This window comes from Euprymna scolopes, chromosome 5 (genome assembly GCF_053919585.1).
Source record: "Euprymna scolopes isolate OS-2025 chromosome 5, ASM5391958v1, whole genome shotgun sequence".
NCBI classification, from domain to species: domain Eukaryota; kingdom Metazoa; phylum Mollusca; class Cephalopoda; order Sepiida; family Sepiolidae; genus Euprymna; species Euprymna scolopes.
In genome coordinates, this window is record NC_136486.1 from 7,245,087 (window position 1) to 7,254,838 (window position 9,752).

Genomic DNA, 9,752 nt, shown 5'->3' on the forward strand with positions numbered 1-9,752 from the left:
AATTTTCCTGGAATTTTTCAATATTTAAAAATAATTATGCCGGCTGATAAAATTTTAAAACTTTTTTTTTTTAAAGCTAGAAAGATAAAATTTAAAAATACTTATTTATATATATATATATATATATATATATATATATATATATATATATATATATATATATATATATGAAACTAAACTAAAAAAACGCGCGTTCACTCGTGGTCTTAAGTTCATTTCGGGTTTGTATTACTGTACACATAGATTCGAAAAAGTTGTCAAAAAACAAATATATAACAAATAAATGTTATCAAAGGCAAGATAAGTTACTTTTCTACCAAACTGGATATATTTTTCGTGTTTTTATTCAATGTAACATATTTATTCAGCTCGAAAAACGGGTTTGTATTACTGTACACATAGATTCGAAAAAGTTGTCAAAAACAAATATATAACAAGTACATGTTATCAAAGGCAAGATAAGTTACTTTTCTACAATACTGGATATATTTTTCGTGTTTTTATTCAATGTAACATGTTTATTCAGCTCGAAAACCATACAGTGTTTACCGATGTATTGGAAAATTCAAGATGGCGCCTCACTCCCTCTTTAACACGGTAAGTATGGGAAAAGGTGTTATAAATAAAAAAAAACAAGAAAAAATACTATTAAAATCCCGCCGAATATATGTCAAGCTATGTCACGGTAACATATATTGAGCGAGTTTTTAACAGTATTTTATTCAGTTTTTTATTTATAACACCTTTTCCCAAACCTACCGTGTTTTGGGGGACTCCATCGTAAATACTGTGGGCCTTTGATTTCTGCCCATCAACCACTACTCTTATGAACCTATCAGAGAGAAATGATTTAATGATTGAGAAAACATTTCCAGTAATACTGTAGCTGGAAATCTTGTGAAGTATGCCCTTATACCATACCTTATCGAAGGCCTTCGATATGTCAAGAGCAATTGCCCTGGAAAGGAAACCTTTGTCAAGAGATTCACTAATCCTATGAGATATAACCGTTAGCACATCTGCTGTAGATCTTGCAGAGCGGAAACCATATTGTGTGTCACAATACGTTATGTGACACAATAAGAGAACTTCCAGTAACGCTTAATGAGATATAGAGTAAGGCAGAGGTGGACGAATTAATTATACGCACGAAAGAAAGGATCAACAATAACGAACTGGATGCAGAACTTTATTCAATTTGCGATAACGTCCTGTTATATAGCGACAGGGCCGTAATTCCTGCGGCATTGAAGAAAAGAATGCCCAAGGAATTCCATCTAGGACATCCAGGTATATAAAGAATGAAAAGCCTCATGCGCTATTTCGTTTATTGGCCAAACATGGATAAGGATATAGAAGGAAAAATCAGGTGGTGTAGAGGATGCGCATTAGCTATGAAAGCTCCTCCGACTCAATTCGGATCGTGGGCCAAACCGGACAACCCTGGTCTAGGATTCATTTAGATGGGTTCTAATATCTCATTGTTGTAGAAAGCCTTTCTAAATGGCCGGAAGAATTAAAATGTAAGAATCCCACATCCGAGGTAACTATCAACTTCCTGTATGAAGTATTCGCCAGGTTTAGAGTAGTAGACTGCATTGTTACAGACAATGGACGCAATTTACGTCTACCGAATTAAAACATTTTTGCAAGGATTATCTAATCGAGCATATAACCATTCTGCCATATCACCCAAGAAGTAATGGACAAGCAAAGAAATTCAATGACACATTTAAGAGAGCTCTGAGAAAAGCTAGCGTGTCGCTGACGGATAAGTCAATCCAACAGTTTTTACAAGTCTACAGAGTCACTTCGAATGCAAACATCGAAATGTCGAAGACACATGCTGAGGTTATGTTCGGACGCAAGGTTAGATCGATTTTTCACAAGTTGTTACTAAACCAGGATAGGCGAGACCCCCCAAAAAACGATAAAAAAAACAGTATAAAGTTGGCGAAAGAGTCTTTTAAAAGATTCACGAAAATAATACGACTTTCTGGGAGTCCGGCATTGTTGAGAAACAAATAGGTAACATGGTCTACATGATTAAGGGACCAGACCTTGTATACAAACGTCACACTAACCAAATTCGGAAACACAAACAGTGAGGTAACCAGATTGCCCGAGGAGGACATCGTGGACCCAGTGTTTGATACTTTTCAGGTACCCATACTAGAGACAGCTCCGGAGAACAGAAGACGGAAATCAACAGAATTGATTAGGATGAACCCAAAACAAACACGTTATTAATCCTAGACGAGATATTTTCAAAAGGGGGGGTGTTATACCGGCCTTCCCTTAACAGAGGAATTTATACTGATTAGCACTATAAATAGCGATAGTAATTCCAACACCGGTGAGAGAGATGCGACTGCACTTCAACTGCTAACCGAGTGCCCAGCAGATATATACGCTTTCCTATCTTTGTACATTATTGTTAATACGAACTTGATTATTCTTATTTTAACTGTTGCCCCACGACACAACAGTAACACATGAACTACACTACAAAATATCGTTTTACATTAAATTGTAATGGAAGCGTTTATACATTACTTTTCATAAAAGTAAAAGTAAATCATATCTCTGTGAAATATCGATTTATGAATGACGTCTTATAAGCTTGCTGTTTTTAACGCATTTTTTATTAGCAGTTGAATGCAAAAATATATTGTTTTTACAATATAAACACCACTGAAACCTGCATTTATGAATATAAAAATGTACTTACGCAAGCTTTCGTATTTTTTAACTCCATTTTTTAATTTCGTTTTCTTATACGATATCAGACCTTACATGAATGCTTCCTAAGTTTTGGTTTCGATTTTTACTATAGCTAAGGAGACTCAAGTTATACATATTTATATATTTTTTGCTTCATAAGTTTTGATTTCGATTCGATTTAAACTGATTCACACAAGTTATATAGATATTATTATTTTTTTAATAAAAAAATCCTTAAATATAAAAGAATCGATTTAAAATGTACTTTATAATAATAAATACGAAATTAAAATATCATATACAGCGTATTTCACGACCGGGCTACGCCGAATATTCCAGCTAGCTTAGATAAGTACTTTGGCAGTTTTAACATATCAGGTCGTTTCCATATTACAAAGGTCTGCTATAAATTTTCCACATGCGCCGTTTGTAATTCATAAATACATAAGGTTTTATATATTTATTTATTTAACTGATAAGAAAAACTTACATATCTATCTTCTAAGATAATATCAACATAGAAATAACAACGTAAACATTTCATATCATATTCAAAAAATTGAATTACTTTTGAATAAGGCAAGTGTAAATATAAAAGTTTAAAACACAGGTTTGTCAAAAGTTATTTAAGTTCTCTACGTAATCGAATACATAAGCAAATTTTGAAATGGAGCTATTTTGAAAAAAAACATAATTAATAGTAGATACTGACAGTGAATACTGTTGTAGAAGCAAGTCAAAATAAACGACTGGATTTAAACTTGTAAAACACGGTAATCATGGCAGTATCCCAAAACACCCAAGCTCAAACATGCAACCTACAATGTCGCAATGTACCAGTTTAATAAGTTGATAAATTCAAATATCCGGGATACAGGATCACATCTGATGGACGGTGTCTGACTGAAATATATCGACACCTTCAAGAGATTGTCATAAATCATGAGCAGCAGAAGCATTAAAATAGATACCAAATTCAGAATACTCCGAACGTATATATGGTCTGCTCCATTATACGGTTGGGAGTGCTGGGCAATCACCAACACCATGAGGAAAAGACTAGAGGCAATTGGGACTGGTTCCTGAGGAGAATTTTGAAGATATCCTTTTTTTTTTATTCAATTTTCACCCCAAACAAGGCACAGTGCCACTTTGAAGCAGAGGGCTACTATCAGGGACTTAATTAGCGGGGTCATTATGAAGGGAGATGAGTAGAAATATGTTTGTTGACATTACACTTGAACTTCTGCATATCGTTGCAGTTGGGAAAGCAGAATCCCGGAAGGGAGTTCCAAAGACCCGCAGTTCTGGGGAAGAAAGTATTGGAGTAAAAGGCTTTCTTGCACCTAGAGATCTCTACTGTAAAGGGATGAGACTTAGTAGCTTGTCGGGTTTGTCGGGGGTAGTTACGTCGGGAAGGTACAAGTGTTTGCAGTTCGTCAGAGCATTCACCATTGAAGTATTTGTAGAACAGGCAGAGGGATGCAACATCTCGTCGATGGGATAGAGGCTGAAGCCTAGATGACAGTTCAGGACCTATCAGGTTGGCGACTCTCTTTTGAACACTGTCCAGACGCGAGAGACAAGAAGCAGATGCACCAGCCCAGATGTGACAACAGTACTCCATACATGGGCGAATGGTTGCCTTATAGAGGTATAGGATACTGGCAGGCGTAAGTAGTTTTCTAGCACGGTAGAGGGAGCCAACCTTCCTTGCAGCAGCCTTGGCAATGCTCTCAATGTATCTATTCCAGTTCATATTCCCTGTAAACGTTAGGCCGAGGAGTTTAAAAGAAGTACTTTCAGGTAATTTGTTCTTGGCCATTGCTATTGATGGTAGAGAACGTTTCTTGTAGTTATTGAAGGAAACAAGCTTAGTCTTAGCAGCATTGAATGTGACCAACCATTTTTGTCCCCATTCCACTACGGATTGGAGGTAATCCTCTAGTGTTTCTGCCATTTCCTTGGATATGTGTTCATTTGTTTTCCCCTCATATCTGTTATAGAGAGTGGTGTCATCGGCAAATATACCCATCTCCGAAACAGTTTTATCAGGGAGGTCGTTTATGAATATCAGGAATAATAGAGGTCCAAGGATAGACCCCTGAGGTACTCCACCATTTTTGTCATATTGTTTGGATGTACGACCATCGAGGACAACTTTGATTTTTCTATTACTTAAGAAGGATTTAATTACATTATGAATTTTCCAGTGATTCCATATGATCTAATTTTCCTTAGAAGACCATCGTGCCATACCCTGTCAAAAGCCTTAGATATATCGAGGGCTACCGCTCTACCCTCCCCTGGTTTATCCAATGAACGGTATATACGTTAGGAAACTACAGTTAAGATATTTGCTGTTGAACGGGCTTGCCTGAATCCATATTGTTTGTCAGTCAGGAGTTTAGCAGCTGTTAGGTGCTGGACTAGGGCTTGATTAACTAAGGACTCAAATATTTTGGCGAAAAGCGGGAGGAGGCTAATGGGGCGATAATTTAGTGGGTCAGTTCTTTCACCAGAATTCTTGAAGACTGGTACCACAGAGGCGGTTTTCCAGCAGTCGGGAAAACAAGATTCGTTAAGGCATTAATTGTAAAGTTTGGACAGAACTGGAGCAACCGCGGCAGAGCATTTTTTTAATAGCACAGCCGGGATGAGATCTGGTCCACACGCTTTTGAGGTGTCTAGGTGTTTTTATAATAGCATGTACCTAAGAAGGGGTGATTTTCAAATCTTCTAGTGAGGCGTCTGTTCGCAGAGGAAAATCAGGTAGTGTACCGAGTTCAGTGTGGAGTTTGAGGCAAACCGACTGGCAAGCAGATTAGCCTTGTCAGTTGCCGTGCAAGCAACCTCATGATTGTTTGATAGTGGGAGAATAGTTGACTGTCTATTATTTACTACGCTGTTGTAGATTTTCCAAAAATTCCGGGTTCCTAATTTCTGTGCTTCGATGCGTTTTCTGGTGGTTTCAGAGTAATCTGTCTTAGCTGTCTCTATCACTCTCTTACAATTATTTCTAGCTTCTATGAACTTCTGTTTATTTGAGCTGGACTTATGTCGGTTGAATCTGCGGAATGCATGCTGCCTTTGACAAATGGCAGCTGCACAAGCAGAAGTAAACCATTGGGGGGAGTGGGGCTTGCTATAGTATTTCCGTGCGGGAACATGTGCTTCAATAGCAGTTTCGAACCATTCAGTGGTCTCATTTGCACACTGTTCCGCTGGAAGAGTAAAGATATTTTACCATGGGGCATCTCTGATGAGGTCCCTGATGGCTTCCCAATCAGCCTTTTTGTAATACCTCGTTGTTTTGAGAAGTGGGTGTTCAGTTTTAGGGCGAGAATTTAGGCTGATTTCTACCATTATCACAGCGTGATCAGCATTCCCGAGTGGGCTGTGGGCATTTGTTGTACAGTCATTGGTAACCGTTGTCAGAAAGAGATCTAGAAGTGAGGCATGTTGATCTTGCTGGTCTGGGAAACGTGTCGGAAATGTAACCAACTGAGATAGGGAATGGGATATAGAGAAGCTATGTGTTGCGCTACCAGCTACGTCTGTGTGATTATATAATCCTAGCTAGTTACTGTGGTGGACATTGAAGTCACCAAATACATGTATTTGTGCGCTAGTATCGAGGGAGAGTGCTATATCTATGCTGTCTGAGACTTTGTTTATTAGGGTACAGTCTTGGTTTGAGGGAGAGCGGTGGAGAAAATACAAGTAGCTAATATTGTGTTGCATATTTAGTCTGAAGCACATAAAGGCCTGGCCCTCTTATTCTAGTTTTATTTCTCTAGTCAGGGGGAGGGGGTTACGAATATAGACTCCAAGTCCATGCATATGTCTGTCCGAGTCCTTACGGTAGAGTGGGAGATAACCAGGCATGTTAAAGTGGTTAGAGGGAATGGAGGAGTGAAGGTTAGTTTCACTTAATGCTAAGATATCCGGGGTGTTTACAAGGAGAAATGACTCAACATCATCTAAGTTAGTTCTAAGCCCGCGGATATTAGTAAATGCAAGCCTCAAGGGAGGAGGCAGGTTGGTTTTCTTTGACAGAAAAGAAAACAAACCAGGAAGTATTAGAAATGGCAACCACAGAAACGTCTATGATCAGAACAGTACGAAAAAGACAAATGAGATTAATGGGGCATGTCTACAAAAAGAGCGGAATAGAACAAATTAGTTTGACAGCAAATAAAGAAGCAGACAACGACAACGAGACACATATGTTGACAGTCTGAATACCTAGGTAACATCAACAATGATGAGCAACAATGAATCCATGAATGCATCGAGAGAGAGGGAGGGATAGATATAGAGTCATAGGCGGCAATGTATGTACCAGGCAGGACACTACTTGCTGCACATAAAAATGGACAAACTTTGTACTTTTTATCATGTGAAAATTACCTTTAAATGATATTTTTCCTGTAATCTATATTCATATAACTTCTACGCGAATATAACATTCTTTCAACCTCAAACTATATTACTAGTTTTATCTTACATAATTCAATTCGATTTTATTTTGTCTAATTAGATGGATAGTTAAGTTAACAATTTTATTTATCTAGTGTTATAAGATAGTTATTAATTCTGTAATAGTGTAGTACGTAAGCGAAAACATAAATAGTTTGCTTGTAGTCTTTTAATAAACACGTGTTTTTGCACGTATGCATTCTCCCCAATGAGCAATTAATTAACGAGAAATGATGGTCTTTCATTCTTTTGATCATCTCTTTTCAAATTGGACTGCGATCTTCTTTAAGTCTGTGATCTCTTGCTTACTTCACACGGATATGCTCATGCATTAGAACAAAATAAAGATTAGCTAGGCTTCCAAGCTTTCATTAAAAGGGGTTTTAAAAGTTAGACTGAGATGACAAATTAACTACACATGTATTTATTTAATTGTATTAATGTTATATTTTCGTTTAAATTATTTTGTTCTTACTGTTTAAATATTTTCATTTAAATAGTTTTGTTCTTACTAATAAATTAATAGATATGCAAGTTAATTTTCTTGCCACGTGATTTTGCACGCGTTCCTTTTTCTTTAAAAGACTGAATTCTTTCTATTTTGCTTTAGTAGCTGTAAAGTTTGTGCAATGAAGCCTTGGAAAGTGGTGTTGTGTTACGTCTTCATTCATTTACAATTAATATAGTCTAATGATCAGAATGGAGAGCTGCAAGCTTACAAAAACCGATGTAAAATCCGTTTAGATTTTTTTTCTGTATTGTCGCCACATTTTGCTTGTCGTGCTTCCCCACTACGATTGAGATTTTAACATTCCTTTTTTTATCTGGAGAATAACCTCAATTCATCATGCTGTTTCACCTTCATTACTTGCGAGTTTTGTCCAAAGATCTTACATTTGACACGCCACTTAAATAACACAAATTTTAGTCGAATATATCTCCGTTTTCTGTCAGGTTATTATTACATATACTAATGTAATCGTTGCCAAAATAGATACCAGGTTAATCGTTACCGTAAGTTTACCTAAGTAAGTAAAGCTTGTATTTCCTCACTATTAAAATGCTTTAAAAAACATTCAATTAATTTAATCATTTATATTTTAATTTGACAATTACCTAAATGAAAGTTATGTGCTATAATAATTATAATAATAATAATAATAATATTAATAATAATAATAATAATACTAATAATAATAATAATAATAATGTTTTTCGGTAAGACTGGAAAAATTGAAGCAAAAACAAACAGCAAATGAAAGCAGATTAGAAGTTACAGAACAAATTTCGACAGTCTAATGCTTTGGTTGCATTGTTCGGTTTGTATAGATTTTATCTTAATTCCTTTCGCTGTTATATTTTAGCTTCAGTTCGCCGTAGCTTGACAAAAACAAGAAGAGTTGAAGCAAAAAAGTAACAGCAAGAGAATGTTAATTAAGACGATACAGATATACATTTTAACAGTGCAATCAAAGCAGGCCCTTTGAAAACAATGCAAGGCAATTCTATGAATTCTATCGGAGGACAACCCGAGCCGACAGAAAAAGAATGCTACTGGACTCATATATAGGAAAACATGTTCATAATAGAAATGCAAAATGGCTGAGAAATATAAAGGAACAGTTGCAACAAATCGAATAAGGGACAGGGAATGGCATTAGCAAGGAAATACTCGATACAACTCTATAAAAACTGCCAAACTGGAGAGTATCAGATCCCGACAGGATACATGTACACTGGGTTAAAAATTCCACAGCACTACTTGAAAGACTTATTAAGATGTATCCATGAAGTGGATGTGCAAGAATGGATGACTAAAGCTAAAACCATACTGTTGTAAAATGACAAGCTAAAACCATACTGTTGTAAAATGAGGCAAACAAAGAAGAATCCGTAGAAACTACAAGGTTGTAACATGTGTAACTACAACGTGGAAAATCCGTACAGCTGAGGGGAAAAATTTATCATTTCCTTCGTAACCACTGGTAACTCCTCGAGGAACAGAAAAAATGCCAAAGATAAGGAGGAACGCATTATCTACTTTACATAAACCAAAGAATCCTGAAGCAGGTAAAAATAGAAAAATAAAACATAGCTATTGCATGGATCGATTACAATAACGGGTGTGTCTGGATTACGCAAGCATGCATAGAGGGATTCCTTCGAACATATATTTTTATAGGTATCACCACTTATCATGCCCAGAGGCAACTCGTAGATGAGGGTTAAAGAGTGTACAGTAGTCAATGGGGCATATCGTAGTAATCGTTAGTAGTGTAAATTTGGTAAATTTGATTACTTAAGGTGAACAGCTCATTAAGAATTTGTTTACGTTTGACTTGAAGACGGCCATGTTGTAGTCAACTGAAAAGCAGATACACGCAAGACAGTTTCACAGGGGAACAGTTCTTAGAAAGAAACGTTTTTCATAGAATCTACGTTTAGGGTTAGGAATAAAAAGCCGGGGAATTATTGTTAAGGTTTTCAGCTAGACGAGTGTTTTTGTTTTTTACAAGGTGGTCACCACTTATTAAGGCCCAGAAGCT